The 24,404-nt window shown below is 38.9% G+C and overlaps 1 protein-coding gene across 1 annotated transcript in view; it reads right to left on the bottom strand.

The window, feature by feature from the left end:
- KCNK1 (potassium two pore domain channel subfamily K member 1) overlaps positions 1-24,404 on the bottom strand; it is a 34,421-nt gene that overhangs the window by 8,444 nt on the left and 1,573 nt on the right. The window lies entirely within an intron of this gene.

Below are 24,404 nucleotides of genomic sequence, written 5' to 3'. Positions count from 1 at the left end.
AATAAAGCACAACTAGAGGCGTGTTATTTAAGATGCAGATCAGACCTCATCTGGACTAATCCACTTCATTCTGTATATCTGCATTTAAAGAATTAATTCACACTGGAAGAGGAGCAGAGAAAGTTTACTGAAACCATCAGGGGAACAGAAATTATTTTATGAGAAGATAAAAGTGGTTGGCTTCCTCGGCACAGCTGAATAGAGGCTGAAAAATGATATAGTATCTGCCTGTTAACGCATCAGCATACAAGTACTACCAAGGGAAAATAAATGCTTTAGATGAAGAATAATATTGCCACACAAACAAATAGCTTTGATGTAGCATGAATAAATTTAGTCCAGAAATGAGAAAAAGGTTTTTAAGCTTCAGAGACGTGTTTTGGAGCAGCCATCCACTTTCAGTACTGGGCAAAGAACCCAGCTATGTTTAATATGGAGCCTGATGAAGAGTGGTAATTTTATGGATGCTGCAATACCATGAGGTTATATGTGACAAGCAGGAATTGAGCTTGCAGGTCTAGAAAGTTCCTTGTAAGCTGCAGGATCCTAAATTTAACACATTTGCACTGTTCAATGAGTCCATGCTTTCATTAATTTGAACCCAAACATCTGTATCATGCATATATTAAAACAAACAACAAACAAAAAAACCCCACCAAACACACCACCAAAAACCAATCAAAAGAAACAACCAACCAACCCCTAACACTTCGGTCAGTTCATTATGCACAGAGCAGGCTGATGATGATTTAATTCTGGCCTCAGTGGGGACCCAGGCAGCAATCAGCTCATTTCTTGGTGAGGAGGGGTTGTGTTACCTCTCCAATACTTCCCTATTAATTCCTTCTGAAGGATAGACATTATCCTTCCAGGTGCTACACAGTGTGCACCCAGACTCAGAGGGAAGTGTAGAATGAGAAAAACTACTACAGCAAAGTTTGCAACAAGGTTATATTAAACCAGGTGCTCAGACTAGCCTGCCTGGTTAAACCCTTGGACATTTTCCCAATTCACAGAATTAGTTGAGATGCCTGAACCACATGCTACCTTCTAAGGTCTGCTCTGCGCTTCTGCTGAGGTTTAAATGTTGCTCAAGGGACAGCGGAAAGGACTGTGTATCTGCTCCTCAGCTACTACCAATTACAGGAACTATAATACTACAGAGCAGTAGTTTCAGACTGAGGAGAGAATATATGGTCCACTCAACCAACAGCAGTAAGAAGATGTCAGCTTCCAAAAGCAATAGATGACTGATCAATGTTTGCTTGCTACACAGGATACAGAGTCACTGCCTGGGAATAATTGCATTGAAAAGCTTGAGCTAAAACAGTCACAAAGAGGCTACGGCAAGTGGGGAGGAAAAAGATCCATATTATTTTGCAGTATGAAATCGCTTATGTGACTTTTCCTAACAATGCCTATAATCTTAGTCATCAGTGTACAAAAGTCATTAAAAAAAACCAACACAGCCTTACATTTAAAGAGAGACAATTACAGATCCGAGGCAGGAGATAACTCCAAGTCTGCTTTCAGACACTTGCGTTCTATTGCCTTCCATCTCTGCTGCTGCTCCTGTTTGTAGCTTCCTTTGTACTGTAACTTCTTCAGGGAAATTCCCTTCTATAACCCCTCCATAAAGTACCTACCACATGCTAGTTCTACATAAATAATAGATAACAAAACATATGCCAAGTTGCCTTCTTCAGTGGAAACCAGCATGTTCAGAAGCATTTCAATTGCTATCCTAAGATATTCTTTTTGTTATGAGAAAAAGACGCTCACAAATATGAGACTACTTACAAAGACATTTCTGTATTCTATCAAGGAGACTTGCTATGGGTGACTAGAATTAAATTGTCCATGTACCATGTCTGTTAACCGTGTTACTGATTATGAAGACAGCCAAGATTTACTGAATGCTGTATTTTCATATGTATAAAGTAAATATCCGATAACAATCACCTGTTTAAAAGCATGGACCTTTGAAAACCCAAGCCCTCAGATAACCTGCCCAAACTCAGAAGCAAAGTGACACCAGAGATAAAAGGATATTACATACAATCCCTCCTATTGTCTATTAGGCACTTAGAGGTATAATTCCTTCAAAAAAGCTCACAGAAAAAAATGTGTGCAAGATCAGCAGGATTTGCCAAATTAAATAAGATCAATGCTCCACCTAGCTTGGTGTCTTGAGACAGATCATATTTGATTGATTATACAAAAAGCAAAACCCCACAAGATGCAGACAGTTGGCTTTCAGTTCTATTCACATGGGACTTTATTCCTTCAAAGTCATTTATTGTCTTATGACTTGGAGGACTTCTACTGCTATAAGATTATATAAATATTCAAGATGTCTTTATCTGTTCTGATGTAATTTTGAATGTCATCATAGTCTACAAAAATGCTTATGAAAAAAATCATTTAAAATGCCTAAATCTTTTACATTGATCTTGGTACTGTGAGGGAGGTCAATTATGCGTTCAATAAAATACTCTTCCATTTGCTGTCTTTCAAGTTAAGTCTTTTGCTCTTATATCTTTCTAAAAAGTCTTGGTCATGACTTTTCTATACTTTTCAGTGGTTTGTAACCCTCTTGTTAGTTCTTCTTTTAGTTATTTTCTCTTCTGTCTTACCCGTGTCTAATTGTTCCTGTTAGATCACTTTGTAGAGAAATATGCAGCATTGATCATCATATTACGGGTAAGATTAATTTTCTACCTCCACTTTTAAATACCATTAGACTTGGTTTACCAGACTCTCTAGGTAGCTTACAAGAATGTCCAACTCATAACAGCCCACGTCAAACCCAGTATTGTGTATAAGCATGTCACACTGGTCTTCCACCCTGTGTTAGCTTGGCATCTGTTGGGACTGGGTGTTTTCTACTTTCATCCTTCTCAGATATTGTTTGGACCAATCTAAGCAGTTTTGTCTCTTCATAGTTCAGTCCCCCCTGTAGCTCACTAATTGGACTTCTATCTGTTAAGAAACAGTCATCACCTTACAGGTCTTTCCAGACCCTGAATTGAGCATTTAGAGCCAGAGCGCAGAGGTGTTGCAATTCTGTGTTTTGATACCCCAGCCTGGACTTCCTCACAGAAGTTGCCAGCGGTTGCCCTGAAGAGCTCATGTTGAAATGTCATAAATGGATCTGACATCAGATGAGGCAACCAACAGGCAAACAGAGGTGCCACAGCCCTTGGGAAAGTTTCCCCCCAAAAGGCCTCTCCCAGGCTATGGTGATGAAGCCTGGAAGGTGTGCATGGTGGCTGCAACATTGGCTTTCTCTTGCCCCTCTGGTACATCCCCGGGTATCAGTTGTCCATGATTGCTCTCATGAGCTGCTCTCATGAATAGGGACCACTGTCCACAGCATTAAAGTTCACTCCCCTCCCTTCATGACTTAAACAGTCAGTGGTTTTGTGTCATCTGTCGTCTTCTGCCAGGTGCTCTTCTTCCTCTTTCCTACCACCGGCTTTGTCAAGCCACTGCTACCTCAGGTCCCCTTAGCCCCAGGTGACCTGTTACAACACCACTGAGCTTCTCAGGGCTGGGAGTGGGTTATCTTCAGCACAACCAGTGTCCTCCCCGACACGCCCATTCCAGTCACAGAGTCATAACACCCAACCCCAACATGGTGGCACAACACGACAGGCGAGCTCATCCCTTTGCTAATTTAAGTCAGGTCCCTGAAGATAAGTCAGCCCTTTATGTCTGCTCATCATCTCAAAATGCCCCAATAGATGAAGTGAATCATGTGCTATGTATTAAAGTTATGCAAAAATCTTTCATTCCTTCCAAGCATAACATGACTCACCGGAATATGATGATGAAGGTCAATGATAATATTTACATAATTTCTACACTGTTACTTTTATAAACCTTTGACATTTTCCGCTGTGTTTAACAGTGAAATACATCCTTTTTCATAACTGGTCTATTATCTTCCATGATAGAAAGGAAACATCAGGTGACAATAGATCCATGAGGTAAGAGAGATCATAAGTGTCAAGCATTTTTTCTATTGCCAGAAAAAGCACAGCAGGAACCAAAGTGACCAGAAGCATGCCTTACAGAGTTCAAACCAACATTATGATTGAAGCAGCTGATTAGGAAGTTTATGTAAAGTACAGCAGCTGACTGGGTCATAAATTTGCAGGCAATTGTCACCTACCATCCAGAATGAAAGAAATTAGAAAAAGATGTGCTGTATTACACAGCATATCTACACGCACCAAGGTATCTGCTCAGAATCAAATTCTTTCAGAAAATGTATTTTGCTTTTTCTACTTCTACTGGGTGAGCACTGGGAAGGACCAGCTTTAAAGATGGCTGATAGGCAGGTAGTTAACCTGCCTTTTAGTACACCATTGCACATAAGCCTTTCTTCCCTGCAACAAAGATAGAAAAAATAATTTAAAGGACAGTTAACAGACATGAAAACTGGTCCATAGCTAAAAATACGCAAAACAGTAGCATTGTGCTACTGTGAAAAGATTTTTCAGAACTCTTAGAGGTTTGGGACAGAGCAATATCATTGAAACAAGACATTAAAACAGAGTTATATGTTAAAAAGAGGTAAAAATTAAAATTTCCCAACAGTTTTGTTATACAAACTTGAGACCTTTGATTTCTAGCCAGGTTGAGATAAGTTACCCTACGTGGCAGAAAGGAGGATGAAAAATGCCACTACAATGGGCACTTTTAAGCAGAAGAAATCCATTTGGATGTTACGTTTTGTTGCCTCCTCAGTTGAACTAATGGAACTGGTTTTGGGTGCATTGGAGGAGGGAGGAAGAGAAGGTGCCGTAAAATGAGTTGATGAAATTATCTGGATTAAAACAAAAAAAACACAAACAAAACCAAAAACACAAACAAAACCAAAAACACAAACAAAACCAAAAACACAAACAAAAAAAAAAGGAAAGTGGGGAAGATATTAGTTTGAAACCCAGTGTTCATTTCACTAATCAAAGCTTACAGTGAAGTCCTTAGGAGTTGCATTGGCATAATTAGGGAGGTGATGAAGGGTGTGGCAGAAACCTCTTAAACCAGTTTTGCCACCAAAGAAAACACTCATTAGGTTCCTCCTCACACAAGACCAGCAAGGGTGATTTAAACTTTTAGTTGAGGTGGTGCTATTCCAGCTCCCTTCAATAATAATATAACCCTCAAACCTTACTAGAATGGAAGTGGTACTTTCAGATTTAAACAGTTAAATTAACCATGAGCATTTGATCTTCTCCAAAATGACAAGTCCACCACACTGATTTGCATGTATTTACTAACAGTACACTGTTTCAGTTGCTTCTGAGACTGTCCTTTGCTGCCACCAGTTATCGAAGCCAAAGACTGCAAACTGTCCTGCCAGCTGGGTTTGGAGTTGCCTCAGAAAGAACCAGTTCATATAACAGGCTCACAATGTCACCTGCTGCACCAAGAAAGGCTGAAATGGCTTTGAACATAGTTTTATAATAACGTTGTATGAGTAGTCTGGTTGGCTGTCAGCAAAATCCAAACCCAAGAAATCAAGCCAATGGCATGGATATATTGGCTTCTGTGTTCAAATGCAGTTTCAAAACAATTTCTGCCAGAACAGCTGTATGTCAGAACACTTGTATCTTGCAAAGCATACAAAGTCTGCCACATCTGTTCCCGCATAGGAAGCAACGTTTCACCTGCCCAAAGAAACCACGCTGGAAGCTGCATCCAGAGATGCTGGAAAAAGGGGACACTGAGAAATGGAACTGGGGAAGATGTTTGAATGAGGACAAGGGATACTTCCACACTGTTTATCTGAATATATTGAGATAAACAGCTTGGTTTATGGTCTTATATTTGGTATTGTTTAAAACTGTCCAAGGATTCGTGTCAGTGCTGGCAAAACACTGATGTTCAGTTCCTGTTCTGACAAATATGATCTGGGTCAGCCTAAATAACCAGCGTGACAGTGGATATAGCTACATATTCACATGTAACACATCCATGTTCAGAAAGTGTGGCAAATGCTAATAATAAAAAAATAAACATACCCAAGATCTTATGCAAGGAGCAGAAAGGGTAATGATTTAAATTTCCTACTAAGTATGTTCTTAGCTCTCTGAAAAGTTATCCCCTTTCCTGCAGTAAGCCCAATCCAAACTCCTCATGTTCTCTGGGAGTCCCACATGAAGGGACTGCAAAGGCTCTGACTGACCAGCACACCTACACACAGGATGGCCCTTATGGTGGAAAATTATTTCTATATAGATAAAATAAATAACTACCCATATAGAAATACACTTAAAAAAATCAGTAATAACATTTTAAAATAAATTTAATAAATATTAAGAATTAATTAATAAATATTTAAAGCTAAACCAAAACTGGTATGAAATTATTTCATATATCCCGCAATAAATGTCACTACCATTTATATGCTTTTCAGTTATTGTATATTTATTGTATTACCAAAACAGAATAAAAATATTTTCTTGCCCTCAAAACATATAAAAATATGAGGCACAAACAGAAAGGTAGAAAAGAACGAGATGGTACTGGGCACTGTGCAACACAACAGCATCTATATGCCATCATCACTACTTGACCTACCTGTTCAGGTATTTACATACACTCATGAGCTTCCCCTGACCCTTCTCTCCTCCAGGCTGAACAGTCCCAGTCTCTCCCATCACTCACAGGACAGATACTCCAGTCCCTTCAACATCTTTGTGGACCTTCACTGTACTCGCTCCAGTAGTTCTATATCTTTTTTTGTACAGGGAAGCCCAGAACTGGACCCAGCACTCCAGATGTGGCCTCACCAGTATTAAGTAGGAGGGAAGGATCAGGTCCCTCAACCTGCTGGCAACGCTCCTAATGCAGCCCAAGATACCATTAGCCCTCTTTGCCACTGGGGTGTGTTGCTGGTGTGCCTTTCACCATAATTTATGCAAGGAAAACTGAAAGTGCTTTACGTCTTTTCAGATGAGCTTAACCATCAAGATCAGAATAAATACATACATTATGTACATATCTATTATCTTCACTATAGGAAAACTACAGTAGTTTGTTTGTAACAAGAACTCTTGTATCTTTTTTTGCTATTCTAAGTGCACTTAAAATTTTCTAGAGCAACACATGCTGCCCCCTTTTGCAGCTTAGCAGTCCTGGGAACTCTCATGTTCCAAATAAACTTTTATAATTCCAAAATTACGGCACAGAAATCCTTACATTATTCATGTTCACCATTAACCCATTTCTATGATCTCCAAGGAATATTCATTTTATTTCCAGCTAGGAAATGCATTAAGACAGTTGTTGCCTTTGTTCCAACCTAGCTGCCGATGCTGGAGAATTGTCTGTATGTGGAGAAGTTTCTGTACCCTGTACTATATTAAGGTTACTGTGCACCTTTATATCTATACATGAGATATAGGAGGTGGGAATATTGACATTGTGGCCTGGGCATTTCTTTGCAATTCAATTTTTTTCTGTACCAATTATGCAGCATGAGGAACTGTTGTCACTTTGAATATTCAGGATAAACAACAATAAAGCACAAATAACCTTTTATTCCTTTCTTCAAATTCTGACATACCTTCATATTAATTATTATAAATATTTTCTCTCATGTAGAGATGAAAATATAGACATGGCTTTTCAAATTAGGAAAAAAACATGTTCTTGAAGACTGATAAAAATAGCTTTGCTCTGCTCCACCTGTGAGTTAGCTGCCCTTGTGAGCCACAAACAGTAATATCAAAATGCATGTTAAGAACATTTTCCAATAAAATTTGAGTGACAGAACATAAAGCAGTACAAGTATCCTGTTTTCATTTCAATCAGCAAGAGAAAAGCTGTAGTCAGTGCAGGTGGATCCATGGAAATTATATATTTATAGATGGTAATTTTCCATTTTTAAAGTTGTGATCATTTTTTTATACTGTTCATGTCTCAGAGACAGAAGGAGAAATTACAAGATGTCATGATGACGAAAATGGTTTTGTGTTGTTGGGCTTGTCAGCAAAACTTGTTCTTTAAAACATGAAAGTTGTTTGGTTGCAACAGCTGAGATCTTACTCTGTAAGTCTCATCTGAATGTAATGAAAAAAGCAACATTTGATCATATTACTTAAAGGATGAAGTATCTGCTAATTCCTACCCATAACCAATTACTTTGGCTACTAGAATGTAAGTATAGCAACAGGGGAAAAAAAACCAACCAAAACCAACAAAACACACACACACACAAAAAGTCACCTTGTTTACATTAGTATTATTACAGCACAGTAAATGTAGGTCTGTAGAGTAGAATATGTGGTAATATGGACCTAAATTCATCATTATATTTAGGGAAGCCAGGGTTTACTTCAGATTTGCTCTACTCTGTTCACAAAGACTAGATGCCCAGTAACAGCTGAGGTGTGCTTCACTGCTCTCCAAGAGTGTGTGCTTCAGGTTGTTCAATCAAAAAGAAATCTACTCTGCACACTCCAAAATTGCTCTACAAGTATGAACCAGAAGTGTGAAGTGGGCTTTCACATTTCTGATGGGCTCCAGATGTTTTGTAGGAAAGACTTTCACTTATAGTTTCTGAATTGCCATCATCAATCAATAATATGAACACCACCATGCAAGACAATTCACACCAGATGCAAAGACTACAACCTGCTGGGCATACTGAATGGCTAACAAGCAGTAACATGTTGACCACTTGGACAACTGCTGGTTTAGCCAGTATTTACCCATAGTTCCTATTTAATGAAGTGAAAAACATTACAACCATATAGCAGTGATGGTAATGATGAAGTCACTCCCATAGCAGCAGTTAAGATCCATACGGGGGAGTTGTACAGAAGTGCTCAGTGAAGATATCACACAACAGAAGGATGTGTTGTGCTAGATCAGCACAGCAGTAGATGGAATCCACTGCACAGGGACCAAGTGCAGACAAAAGAGTAGGTACAGAAATTAGTATGTCCATTCCACATCCGAGATTATTATTAGCTAGTGTTTGGTGCAATATTACCTCTTTTCAAGAAAAGTATCGGAGAGAAACACAACTCAAAAGATAATTACTTTAAGTGGAAAATGATAGCATTCTTTCCTGCCAAGGCCTGACACTGGATCTTGCTAATCCCACCTGGCTACATTATGTATGAGTAAAGTAGACACTATCAACCCAAGGGAACTGTTAGGCCCCTCCAGCACAGTCTGCAAAAGCACCCATTGCTTGACACCAACAAGGAACCTACCATGTGCGAGACAAGGGTGTCAGTACTCCAGGTGAGGCACATATTACCCTCCATGTGTGCACAGATCCACGTTGTGCTCAAGGCAGGAGCAAAGACTACAATACGCCAAGTGCATTCAGCACACCGAGATCTGCTAAACATCTGTGGCAAAGCATTCAGGCTTTATTTCTATCACAGATGATAGCCAAGAAATACACATGCATTTCTGAGTTTGCTGTTTGGGGTTTTTGTTGTTGTTTTTAAAGTTAACAGTATTTTTAAAACAAACAAAACAAAAGAAAAACACAAACAAACAAAAACCCAACCAATGCAAAACAAAAAACCCTCGCACAAGCTTAAATCTATATTAGACTTTGGTTTCTTACAGTATTATCCTGGATTTAAGACCCTATAAGGGTTAAACTGCAATCAAACCAGGATTCATTTGGTGCTGGGATTTCCCTCCCCATCCCCAGACTTCTCAATAACAGCACATCTCTGGAAGTACCCACCCAAAACGCAAACATCCCATCTTTAGACCTGCTTCTAGTGAAGATTTAGCAAAGTAAAGAAACATGTACCTTGTTTCAACAGTTATTTTCGCTGTAATCTCAGATTCATTTTTCAATGGAGAAAAAAAAAAATTGAAAATTATAAAAGCCTGCTAAATAAAATCCAACCAACAGGTCAAAAGCAAGGTGAGACTTTCTGTGAGCTGCTCTGAGAATTCCATCAGGGAAATTCCAATTATTCTTCTATGGGTTTACCTGCCCATGAGGCAACAGATGGTCAAAAATCTGTATCAAAGTAGGGGTCCCACCAACAGACTGCTTTATTATGAATCTTTCCTGATAGAACAAACTCTAAGTCTCAAACTTAAATTTGATAAAAGATATATATGAATGAGCTTTATTAGGAAAGCTTTACTTGTAGTCCTCTGAAATGTTAGAAAACAGGACTAAGTTTTGTGCTGGTTTTGAGGGGTTTTGTACCGTGATGTTTAGCAATTCATGTGCAGCAGCATTTCCACAATAACAGATTTTTGAAGCCACTGATCACCAAGATCAACGTGCAGTCAGTGAAACAGGTCATTAACAACCTTCTTAAGAACTTCGACATCAACTTCAAGGTATTGAAAGAGGTGGGGTACCAGCCTTTCTACAGTTCTTCCTGGGATTCACAGCCTTAAATATTCAATGTAGGAAAAACATGGAAAATGATTTGGCAGAGAGATTAGGAAAGAAAATTCCCATTATTAACTAGATTTAGTCCATAGTTTGTCCATAATAGTGATCTTCTCTTTTTTTTGTTAATTTGGTAAAGAGCAAGATGAGACTTTCAGCTTGACTGCAGCATAGAGATGATACATCTTACATAACAGTAATGCTTTCAGATTTCATCTTTAGGTATGGCAGCCTGCACCTATGGAAAAGTTCATTTAGCAGGTAAGATGTATTTAGCATCTAATTAGCAGTGAAGCTGAAGAGACTGGTAGAGGTGGAGCTTTTTACTTCCAGAAAAAGTCTGGAACCACGGCTTCGTTTCATGCCACAACTTCTTCTCTCCCCACATCTTCAAATTTTCCTGTAACAGGTTTTAAAGTTCTATGAATTACTTCAGCCTCTCACCACTTGAAGGACCTTGTTTATCCACAGTGCATCACAGGGATGTGCCAGCTGCCACTGCTGAGCCCAGCACCTGTGCAGTATGGTACTCAGCTTGAAGTCTGGTGCAGTTTACTAGGAAGAGGTTTCTAAAAATTGATAATTTGCATCTGTTATCATCTCAAATGCAGCTTGGGATGTGTCAAAAGCTTTGAATGTGTTGCAGTGGCACTTACTGCAGTGCTTTAATCATGTGTTCAATTAGTAAAGAATATCTATCTAGTCTAATTTATCATTTCTTGCACTGAAATTAGTTACAGTTGTTCTTCCTACCATCTGGGAATAAAAAGAAACAACCAGCTGCAAATTAGTATGCTTCCCACCTCCGCTTCTGAAACAAAAATTGCTTTATTGCACCATCAGAAAGAACAGAGCATGAAAACAGTGAATTAAACTGGTATTGTGGGCAGTAAGGAATTATCACACAACATTAAAAAACTAGGCCATTTCATGCTGTGGAGTTAAAATCAAATCTGTAAGCAGCCTCTTCACTAAAATGCAACCTCACATGGAAGAATGTATTATCTACTAGATACAGCAGGGGAATAGGAATTTATACTTCTAATCACGTTACTGATTTAACATGTGGAACTTGGGGAAATTACTAGCATCAGCTCCCTTGGCTGGCTGAGGAAGACACACACTCCTTACCTTTGATTTACATATGAGATACTGAAGTTATCTTGCAATCAGACATCATAATGCATTCTAGGCAAGAAATTCTATTTCTGTCTTTTGTTTTAATAGCTGTTTCTCAGAAACAAGAATTCAACAGCACATGAAGCAAAATAGAAGCAAATAAATTTAACATAAATAATAAAAATTGCTAAAGCAACTAATAAAACCACACAGAACTGAAAGTGCATCGGTCTCCACTTTTACATCTGGAATATTTATTTCTAACTTAATCATAATTAAGAGGCCATATTTACACAAAGGCCAAAGTGAGATACTTTTTAGATGAAATGGCTTATTCTAAAGTCTAAATCAGTGTCCTACATATGATGCTTGATGGTAGTCTGCCATCTGAATATACTCACAGTTTTGTGCTCAAAATAGAACATTAATTTGCAAGGCCCAATGGGGAAATAATTCAGCTGTTGTGAGAACTAGCTTACTGAACCTCAAGTGAATTTTACAGATACGCTAGTCCTATCGAATCATTTGTATGTTTAGAACATCCCGCATAGCAAACACTAATTGTGGGGACCATAAATGGTATTAGTTACACTGGAATCAGGATACTCAGGATAATCACAACTACATCTTCTACTAGTAAAGGAAAGGAAGAGCATTGTAGTTGCACATACTATTTCTGTTCACAAGAGAATCATGTAGATGGTTTTCACTACCTAGAAGGGGTTATTAAGAAATATTGATGTAGCATTTAGAAAGGCAAACTACAGATAAAAGATGTTTAGCCAAAAACGTAAAGATACAGACAGAGCAACTTAAATGCTGTGTGGTATTCAAACACTACATTGCCTGGTTAGATCAATGGCAATTTATTTTAAAGCTGTGAACATCTCTTCAGTTTGTTAGAGAAATGTCTCTTGGTGGGATATTAGATGTTTCCAGAATTCTTACAACTATAGGATGATTTTCCTAGTGAAAAATATGTCATTCTAACTTCTCAAGGACAGAACAAGACAGCCCTGCATATAATGAAAGCGGGCAACATTTAATCAGTAGGATGATTCACCAAAAATGTCCAAGTGCCCAATCACAATTCTGGACCCATCATGTCAGTCAAAGACCGTCAATACTGACCAACGTATTTGAGTTCCATTTCCTTAAATCCCATTATGTTAAAGTAGCACACATATCAGAAACACTTAGCAAACATCCAGGCTGAACACTGAATCATGCAAAGGTTTCCCTTGTTCAGCACCTTCCTGTCAGTGTTTGCATTTTCAGACTGTGACAAACATGAAAAAAGCTGGATTGATTCAACCTGTGACTAAGGAAAGCGAGATGCTGTCAGTAGCATCTCTCAGACCTCAATATAAAAGGAGATGGAATGTAAAATGGTTGATAATTCCAAAATAAAGGCCTAGCACTGAAGAGCCTGGACCACCAACGTGTAAATTGATAGTTAACACATCTTTTCAAGGGAAGAATTTATTTTTAAGTATCTGACCCTATGCACACATTCGATTTCTTCTAATTGTCAATTATCATAATTTGTAAACTAGTTACAGAAACTAAACACAACAGTATGACTGTGTCACTTCCTTACTGCTTTCAAAGATTATGCAATTTATCACCTAACACTACTTACCCAGTGGCTAAAAATAAAGTTCCCCTTGACACTTGTGTACCTCAGGTATACCGGAAAGAACTATCTTAGTGGTGGCATCTGTATTAACTAAGGGTAGTCTTAAATTCTTTCAGCTGTCCTAGCTGTCATTTTAATGTTGCTTGAAGTAATCCTTGTCTACAAGGGGCAGCTAGCAACTGTCAGATACATTATCATTGCAGGAAACATGTTCTTAGGTTGCCAGCTCCCAGCTCCTTTCTTGCATCTGTTGTTGATTTGGCCATGCATTTTTGATTCTTTCAGTGCTTTCACCAAGTTGTTATGTAAATGCCTGATCTAATCCCAGAGTTACTGCTGAGAAAGAAGATCCTTTTCTCTTTGTGGGTCCACCCCCTCTTGCATTGGTTTTAGTTTACCTGACTGCAATAACTCAGAGCAAATCAATCCAGCAGAAAGTGAAAACTTTTCTTCTAGTCTGAAAAACTGAATTGGCTTACTGTTGTGTGCAGCAGGAAACAGCCCTAGCTCAGGGAATAAGGTTGGACCACAAGGTTGAAATCAGGAGTCCAAGACATCTTCCTTCCGCTGACAGAGCTGTTAGGTAGGCTCAGCCTGTGTAGTTCTTCATCAATCTGAGCAAACATTTACTAGACGTAGAGAAAGCCAATCAGCATGCTACACCAGTGCAAACACTGCCTTCTTCCCACAAGGACTACCCACACATTTGGTAGATTATGTGCGCTGCACTAACTCAAGTTTAGTTTGTTTTCTACATAAAGTACACAACCAAGCAATTTCTTAGAAGGGAGCGGCAATACTTCTGGAGCCTCCGCTGAAGGAAAGATACAGAAACGTGTATTGCACACTTCAATATGGCTTCTGTAAAACCCTATTCAAGTAGCTGCAATTTCCTCTAATACTATTGAGCAGAAAAGCTATTACTAAAGGAAAAAAGAAAAGAATATGCAATACAAGAAAGTGAAAGCATGCTGAAGTGCATCCACAGGATGGGAAATCAGCTTACTGTACAGGAACACAGCCTAGCAGCAGGAGCAGAGAACTGCAAAACATAATTCACAGGCTCCTATTCTCAGCCATACTAATGGCTCCTACATGACCTTTCACAACTGTTTTTGTCTTAGTTCATCCTTTTACAAAATACATACGGAAGTATCATTCTAATCTTGCAAAATGCAGAACACAATAAAAGGGCTCTAATCAGTAAAGAAGTACATGCTTCAGGATCTACTGATAAAAGGTGGTTCAGAAATGTGAAAGATAATCACCATCTCCGTCATGGCATCTAAGGACAAGGTATAATGCAAGGCTAAAACCTGGATCTCAAACTTCTGCTTTAGATGTGGAGAGAGTTTCTGTCTTTTGCTTTGGTTGAGATTCATGGCTAATAATAACTTCTAGTGTAAATGACATTTTCCTCAAAGCAGCACATGAAACTTTGTCAGGTGGCAATTACCCCCAAAAACCATGACCGGAACATTCAGCTGGCTTCACTTAGTACAAATAGCTGCACTAAAAGATATGACTGGAGATTAATCTTTGTACTACAGATAGGATGTAAAAGCATAATAACTCCAATAATGAACTACAGCACGAGTTTACCCGTAGATATACTCTTTTCTCATCAGCATAGATTGTTGATTCATGCAGCGCAACATCATGTAGCGTTCACAGTTCTTTGCTTGCCCAACTGGAGATGCAGCAGTGATCCAGAAGCCAGGTTGGCAGCCTGGACTTCTCAACAGACATGCAAATGCACATAGGTAAATTATTTAATCTCTTACCCTCACACAAGAGCACTTCATACCATTCAAAAGATTTAAAACATTTTGCATTCATTTCTGTGTATCGCTTACAGTTTACAGTAGCTAGGCCTTCCTTTCAAATAGTAACACAATGACATATTTTTGAGCCCTAGGCATTTCTGCTATACTGCTGAGCCAGCATTCCAACACTAAATAAATATATAGCCATGAAAATAAGTAACAAGACATGCTGTGAAGTATTTAAAATTTAATTGCCCATTAGTAAATCATACAGCCTAGAGCTTCCAAAACTCTAGAAGAGATGGAAGTTCGCCGTTTCGCTCTAGGGTTTTCTCATTTCCTTTAGGCTGTAGGCTTCAAAGGAAAAGGTCTATGCCATTCTTGCACAGCACATAGTTGGGTAAATAGCTAATAAAATAATATACAGAGTAGAGATTTCATGGCCTTCTCACATTAATCTTACACAAAACAAGTGATTTTTGGGGCTCTTTTTCCCCTTTTATGAAGTAAGATTTACAGGATTGTACAATGAATTCTCCAAGAGTTAAACATCGAAGATACTTAATTTTTGAGATCTCTGAGCACAAGGTTTTTTCCCACTATAGCTGTCTTTAAAATCATGTACAGCAGGGGTGTATACACAGGAGTGCTTACATTTATACAGTCCTAAAATTACATTCAGCCCTTTGAAGGCAACTGCGAGGCTGATGTGGCCACCAATTAAAATGAGTTTGACACCCCTGGTGTATAGTATGATCTCAGCCTATGGGTGAGGAGCTGAAATTGGAATCTTTTGCCTTTTGCTTTGCCTTTGCATTTGGTGTCTCTGGAATAACAAACCCATTTCAAACTTCTAAACAAAGGAGGATACCTACTCTAGCCTGCCTCTGGACTTTGGCACTAGTTATCGCCTGTTTCAATGTCTAAGACTGCCAATCACATTTTAAAAGCTCATCCAAGCAAAATATGTGTTTGGAGTGTGCCATGAAGGTTTAAAAGGACAGAGAAAGTAAAAGATCAAGTGTCACATAAGAGACCATTCAGTTTAGGCTTTAAGGTAAAAACATGCCAGTGCTGCCATCATGGATGATAGCAAAATTAGCCAATGAGATGTTACTACTGCAACTTGTAACCAATAGCAAAAAGACACATGAGCTGGTAAAGACTATATAAAAAGGTGTTTGTGGCAATAAATGGAGACTGCTGTTTGTACTTAAGAACTTGGTCCATGTCACTTGTCCGTCTCAACCACGAGAGTAAAGAATAGTACAATGTATGTCTTAACCCTATCATTTCAATATCTAATCCTGGTTGATGCCCCACACCCTTAAACCAACTCATATTTCTACTCTTAGAAGCCATTTGTGAAGCGGCTACTGTTAAAGAATTTAAGGTTATTTAGCTGATTCAATTTTAACAGTCTTTAAATAATTGAAAGCTAAAGGAGGTACTCAGACACTACATGCAGGATGAAATTCAGAGGTACATTTTAGCCTTCCCATTTCAGCTTCTGGAGTTATTTTTAACATCTTCAGAAAATACATTCAGTGTGTGGAACATGAAATGCATAAGGAGCAAAAGACATGACAAAACCCCATACTCATGGTACCAGTTCTCTCAAAAGCTGCATTTGCAAAGGTATTAAATTATGCTTGAAGACATTCTGCATAGAAATTCTGGTTACTCCAGAAGTTCTCACTTTGTAGTAGAGGTGAGTAAAAAGATGCAGAAAGCTTTTACTCCCTGTTAGCATTACAACAGTCTGGACTCACCATTTTCAGGAGAAAGATGGAAAACTTCTGTTAAAGTTTCTGCTGGTAAATGGTATACCCATTTGTCAGAGGGCACAGCCTCACTTTCTCACACACAAGCAGAGCAATACTCAGCAAACTACCGGGTTGGCTTGTTCCACTGGCAAAACCTGTTTCCCAACCCATCTGCCTCTCTCAGCTGCCTAAGCAACCTCCTTGCTTCAGCATCTCCATTCCCCCAGTTCCTCAAAGATACTGTGATGGCTTAAACAGCTTCAGAAGGTATGGCACAGAATCAGTTTAGAGTACAGACTAGAGTAATGCCCAGGAAGCATCAGTTAGTAAATGTTTGGTATCTGGTGACAGCTGGTGTACCACTTCTATGCATATGTGCTTTTCCTGCAAGGAAGTTTCATACTCTGTTTTAAGAGTTGAATGTCTATATTTTTCTTTCCAGGGGAGAGAAAATCTGTATGCTCTTGCAAAAGTCACTCTGACACTTTTCTAAAGCACAACCTCTTGAAAAGCTTTGCTTCATTCATTCCTTTCAGTCCTGGTCTTAACCACATCACTGTTTTGTATGCATAAGAAGCACAATCTGTTTATGGTTTCAGCTAGGTTCTTCACTTAAAAAAGCAAATGGACACATTTCTCTTAAGGTCTTCTGAGTCACCATCAGTAACTACTCTAGGACTTCAGTTGGATTTTGTACAAATACCATAACCTTCAAGCAGCTGAGGTCAGATCCAGAAAGACAGCAGAAATTTAGATAGCTAATTTCCAAGAAACTTTTTATTGCTATTTTTTAATCCTGAAGGCATCAAAACTCTTGTAGGTATACTCATTTTTCTCAAATTGCTAGAATTCCACTTCTGCACATGCCAAGAAATATCCTGGTCTTCATATGGTTTAGCAGTTTGTTACCTACTTTAAAATTAACCTGGAGCTGTAGCTAAAGTAGACACTTCTCCATAGATTATTATATTCTTCTATCCAAAAAAACATAGACTGTTAAAACAATGACGCAGTGGGCCAAAGTGAAATAAAGAACAAAAGACAGCTAAACAAATAAACAGGAGAAACTACACATTTGAAAGTGAAACAAGACTTCTAAATTACATTTACATAAAAGAGAAAATCCTACTCAGCAATGGTCAGTAACTGCAGGATTTGATTGATAAGTTTTAGAAGTTTTGCTCTGAAAGTGTACATAACTTTGAGCTTAGGATTTGATTTGGAGATGTCAGTAGAATGGTAATAAAAATTCCAGCTTTACAAAAGGCTTTTGAGAGATTACTCTCTTCCTTTCAATACAGATGTAAATATCACAAAACAAAATAAAGCCTGAGTAGTAATTAGAAATAATAACAGAGTAACAGGAGGACATGTAATCTGTCTACGACAAACAGCAAATAATTTTAACATTGCTAAATTAGGAAAAAAAAAAGGGAAACAGCAAAGCTAACATTTACAAATATTAGTCAGTTAATAAGCCTAGGGCAGAATACTATTAACCAAGCCCTGAGCCCAGTTACACTCTGTCTATCATACTAAGTTAAATGGACTGGTTTTGCAATTTTTTGTTTTGTCTGTGTGTATTTCAGCAGAGAAAGAACGACCCTAGAACTGACACAGAAGGACTACAGAGGCAGCAGTTGCAGTCCCTCAGCTCTGGAGAGCTGCTGGGCTGGCTCCTCATCACGGGGAATTTAGCAAAGCAGGTAAACCAGCAGGACACAGCAGTTAGGAGAATGCATGCAAGAGACACTCCATCTGTCAGCAGCCAGCACTGCTCCAAACAATAATTCAGTCATGCTACTCCATGGCTTCTCTGATTTCTGCCAGGACATGGTTTTTACTACTCATTGGCCTGTTAACCATAAACATTGGATTAGAGCTACTCATGCCACCTTTGTTTCAGCAAGCACAAGCAGGAGTTTGGCACAGCTGATTGCTGTGCTCACATAAGAAACCAGGAACTGCCACCCTGCCTGGAACACAGGACAGGACAGAACCAGGTTTCCTCTCTGCTACCACCTGCTTCAGCAGAAAAAACAAGAACTTTGTCCCTTTGTCCTGGACATGCAAGAGATAATGTGCCCAGTCTGTCAGCTGTGACTTTCATCTCTGGTAACTAAAGGGTGGCTTCTGTCTTGAAGCACAGAGCCTAATACATTTCCCCAAAAGTTTATTAGCATTAATTTTGGACAAATATGGGGTTTTTTGCAATATTCATACAAAAGATTTTTGGTTTGTGTTTTTGGCAGGTTTGTTTTTTAGATTTTGGGTTGGTTTTGGTTGATTGGTTTGTTTGTTTGGGGGGGGGCGGGGAGTGTTTTGTTTGGTTTGTTTTTTGTTGTTGTTTTGTTTGGTTTTTTTAACTTAAGGCCCTTCTTTTTTGGTCTTAAATTTCATGGTAGTCTTTGTGCCTCCTCCTCCTCAACACAGCTAGAAAACCTTAGTTCAAATCTTTATCTTGAGAATGGCATTAAACAGAACTCAACTGAAGCCTCCCACATCCCAGGAGACACATTTTAACCCTGGGGCCAGACTAGAATATGACAGCAGCAAGTCTGGAGCTGTTCTAAAGTATATAAAATACAGGAACTTTCCCTGAGAAGAAAGCAGACACACAGGCAGACAGAATGACTCTTTCACTTAGTGTTTACACAACTTAATCAGAGAAGTGGGACGCCTGGTTCCAGGACAGTCTATTGATCTATCCTGAAGGGGACAGCAGCTATGACTAACCTGTCCCAGAACACCCTGTAGCACTCAACTACTCTCTTTGGGCACAGGTTCAAATTCCTCCAAGCAAAGCAGGGGAAAAAAAATGTGGTTTTTCATGTGCTAAGTCAGTGCCCAAACAGTTGATCTATTGAGTGTAATCCTTCTCCTCTGGCATCTTTCTCACCTACCTCTTTTCTTAGAAGCACTCCAGTATAAGAGCCACTCTGTTCTAGAGCGCCACACAATCTCACTCTGTCTCCTAGATCATCCCCAGCAAATTACCTTTTCCAGTGGATGTGGTTGCTAAGTAACAATCATCCCTGGAAAGAGAAACAAAGTTCCTTCCCAAAGTTCTGCATCCCCACCCTGATGAATAGGTGCAATTTGTCACACGTATTTAAATGATCCGTGAGTGATGTAGTTAAACGAAGCTTAGTTTTCTGCTGAAGTCAGAGGTGGCTACTAGTGAGACTGATCCAAGTTTAAACCATCACAAAGTTTGTTCATTTTCATACAAGGGGCAACAGAGAATCTTATGACAGGTCTCTAGACATACGTTAGGTATGAATTATGAAAGATATTTATTTGGTGTCTATTAATGAGCTAATACAGACACCCCCATGGACACAAGCTGCGTATTCTTCCGCCAGCAAAATAAAATATGCGTTTCACATTAAATTAAAGTATGTGACAAAAAATTCTGCTTTTATTAAAGCCTTTGTGAACTATCCTCTTTCTAATAAAGTTAAATTCACATTCTTCCGTAAGATGTACAAGACCCAAGTAGCCTCTTCCACCCCAAGGCTCTATTGTAAGAACATATGAATCTCAGACTGGAGCGTAACAAAGACATCATGATGCTTTCACAGCATTCCCTTATCTTCCACAGGTTTGTTAAGGTCTGTACTGCACACTAAATATGCACTGGATGTGGGGCCTTTTCCTGTGAGGAGGAAGGAAAGCTAGCAAGACCACTTCTTGACAGAAGAACTTGGAGAAAATGATGGAGACTGAAATGTTTCTCTCTCCATGGCCTTCATATGGACTGCACCTTCTTTTGCAGTACATCCACCAACTCCAGCAAAATCTCCCGGCCTGTTAACCTTCATGAAGGCAGAGTTTAGCTTCTCTTGCTAATTATCAGTAGCAATGCTTATGAGAATTACACCTAACAGAGAACATCCTTATGAATCAAATTATATACACATTTATATTAATTTCTCATTGGGCTTGCCAGTAAGATCCATATAACCTACATAACTTAAATGCAAAACTTCTCCTGAAAGCCATATTGTTTCTTTACTAGTCCTTCAACCAAGCAGTTTCAAGGTAACAGCCACTGTCAGCTTTTAGCTACAATGGCTGCATAGATGTTCCTTATTCTCTTCAGAATACAGCAAGGAGAAACACTAATTCAGTACATCATGGATCTTGGGTGTCATTCCTTGCAACACAGCATCACAACACATCCTTGCAACCTTAGCATCAACACTGAAACAGGTACAGGCTAAGTTCTGGAAAAGATGCTGATACTCACTAACCAGCTTGCAGATAACCACACTATGGGTTTCAGAAACAGTTGAACACTATCAGCCCTCTCCACCCTTCTCTTACTGTCTTGACTCCTGTGACTCAGTTAAGAGTCCAGCCTGACCTCAACCAAAAAATTAAAAATGTGCATTGCCATCATAAAAGATGCAACTTCTCCTCACTCTTCCTCTGCAAATCCCGAGATCAGGACAAGGCTACACTAGCTTCCTTGTAATGTGTATCTTGTTAACTCTGTCATGACTGAGAAGGATCCAAAGCAGCTGTTTCTCAGCATCCCTCTGGTATCCAAATGTTAAAAGAAACCTACAGTCATGTTTGTGATGGAGGCAAAAAATACAGCTGGAGAGTCAGAATAAGACTTATGATCCTTTTGCATAAAAGGCCATGAGATATCCTTACACTGAGAAGACCCATTTCAAAAATAAACTTAAAAATACAGGCCCCAAGTTCCTAAATTGGCATCTCCTTTCCTTCAAACAACAGAAGCCACTTTGTATCTTGCAACACAACCAATATAAGTTTCTTTTTTTTTTTTACTTAATTCTGCTTACAACTCATGTAGTGCAGTATTCCCATATTGCACCAATATGGGATAAGATCTTACACCCTAACAGCATGCCAAGAACAGTGAAACACACTACCTGAGAAAGCAACCACAAAAAATTACTTCATTTTTTAATTGTCAGAAATAAACCACATACAGATGGCCCCACAACAAAGGCAACCAGAAACAACTGCTTCAGCAAGATCATTCACAACATCTAGCACTGAGATAAGCAATGACCACAGATGTGTGTAAGGTCATAATTACAGAGTTACCAATACAGATGCTATTTAAATGCACACAATTGTATATTCTTAGTGTTTACGTTGTCAATGATTAATGACCAAATGCTTCCCCTTATACCCTGCTCATATGGCAATCTGCATGACTGCTTAAATTGCACAGGGAGGAATAAAGTTGTTAGAAAAGAAACCTGCAGCGAGTCACTGCCATAATCTGCTGAAGCCTCATCCCCAGTCCATGTCACTGCCCTTTCTTTGCCCGTCCTTGAAGCAGCTTGTAACAGTCCTGTGACAGTCCATGTATGCAGCAATATAAATTGCCTTCAACAAAAATTTGCCTGTGTTTATTCTGCAAACTCCATTTAAGAATATTTCCAAATTCTTAACTGGCTTTATCATTTGCTTCAAAGACTTTCTCTAGTTGGTAAGATGCCAAAGAACATAATAAGGATGGGAGGAAACAAGAAGTGAAGTTAGGGATGCTAAAATTAAATACTTTTCCTATGTGCTTTATATAGAAAACAAAACAACTGTGAAATAAGCCTTGTCCTCTGCACAAGGGGTAGGTGTGCATTTATTTACATGATGAATGACAGATTAGTCAGCTGAACATAAGGTACACCCGAGAACTCCCTGCAATTTCATTTCACTTCTCCTAGCACAGAAACAACCCTCAACTGCTACCAACAGTACCAGGGTTCTCTTTTTTACTTTTGTCCTTGCCGTACTTAGCAAAGAGAAGGAGTTTCAGGTGTACAGTTTGTAACAATGCAGCATTTTCCGAATGTTCAAACACTTCCAAACAGCTGTTTGAGATGACTGGGCATAGGTTCAGCTTCTTGCTTGTCTTTCAAGCGTAGGGCAACGAAGATGATTAAGGGAGTGGAGCACCTCCCTTATGAAGAAAGGCTGAGGGAGCTGGGTCTCTTTAGTTTGGAGAAGAGGAGACTAAGGGGGGACCTTATTAATGTTTATAAATATATAAAGGGTGAGTGCCATGAGGATGGAGCCAGGCTCTTCTCGGTGGCAAATAATGATAGGACAAGGGGTAATGGGATCAAGCTGGAACACAAGAGGTTCCACTTAAATTTGAGAAGAAACTTCTTCTCAGTGAGGGTGACAGAGCACTGAACAGGCTGCCCAGGGAGGTTGTGGAGTCTCCTTCTCTGGAGACATTCAAAACCCGCCTGGACATGTTCCTGTGCGACCTCACCTAGGCGTTCCTGCTCCAGCAGGGGGATTGGACTAGGTGATCTTTTGAGGTCCCTTCCAATCCCTAACATACTGTCATACTGTCATTTCCATGATCATTTCAAAAGACTTGAAAGATTTCTTGCACAGTTGCAGACTAAATTAGGGGGAAAATCATGTACCTCACCAGAAATCTACGTGCTCTGAGAAGAAGTTCTTCTTGAACAAGTGTTGGACATAGTATACTAGTCTGGATTTATATTTGTCTACTTGTAGAAGTTCTTATTTATATTAAAAAGGAAACAAGTAAAACTAAAAGGCACTGCACAAACCAAGAAACAGATTGATTTTGTTAAAAGGAGCCCAACCCAAAGGCCTATTGGACATAGAAGGACATACCACCATCTGATGCCTGGTCTATTACATCCGTGATGACTAGATAAACTTCAGTTTCTGAAATTCACAGAAATAATGATAACACACATGTTTCAGACTTCTGTGCTTTTTAAGTATATGCCATTTAAGTGGAGTTTTCTAAAATGTTTTCAATTTGGACAATAGTACCTACCTTGTGTTTTCAGTACTTTCCTTGTAGGGCCTCTATGATCAAATCAGCTAAACATGCAGGGCCAGGTTACGCCCTGCCCTTGAGCAGATGTGGAGTGGGAAAGAGATATCTCTGCCGGAACTGTACCACCAAACCCAAACATCCTGTACCTATGTCTGAGCAGGCAGTGTTAAAGTGTTATCGACACAGTTCCATCCCCACTTCCCAATGGTGAACTTTTTTTTTTATTGATTCATATCTGAAATCAATATTGCCAGATTCAAAAATAATAAACTGCAGGGATTGTGGATTAGAATTTTGTCAGGCCAATAAAATTAAGTTACATACATGACAAGAGAAAAACAGAGCTTTTTTAACATCCTCTTTTTTTAAAAAGTGTGAGTTATTATTATCTAGAAAAAATAACTTTAATACAAAAATTGCTCTTGAACAAAAGAATATACATTTTACGGTACCACAAAATGTGATTGATTAGGAATGGAAACAGGCATTGTAAGGTCAGTTCAGCACCTTAAGTTTAAAGTGCTTTATTGTTTTACTGAAGTACTGTGTGCTGAAGTGCTGAAGTACTATCACAATTTCATGCTTTTCTCACCTTTCCCACCAATATTATTACTATACCTTGATGAAAGTTTGGAAATTTATTCACTGAAAGCGCTTAATTGTCACAAGCATGCCACTTTCTTCTTACAACTCTAGTTATTAAGATGAGGGGGAGAGGTGATACGAGGACATCCATAACCCTATTTTACTTTTTAAAAACACCATCCTCCTTTTAACAAGGCACACAACCTGATCCGTATACTCAATGACAACTATTTTTAGGACAAGCATTGTCTGTTTGAAATCAGTCAGGAAGCACCAAAATAAGATCAAGTAAATTATTAAGTGTCATTATTGA

The sequence above is a fragment of the Columba livia genome, chromosome 3 (assembly GCF_036013475.1).
Source record: "Columba livia isolate bColLiv1 breed racing homer chromosome 3, bColLiv1.pat.W.v2, whole genome shotgun sequence".
NCBI classification, from domain to species: domain Eukaryota; kingdom Metazoa; phylum Chordata; class Aves; order Columbiformes; family Columbidae; genus Columba; species Columba livia.
Note: the sequence above shows the minus strand (reverse complement) of the source record. Positions and strands in the feature narration are given on the sequence as shown.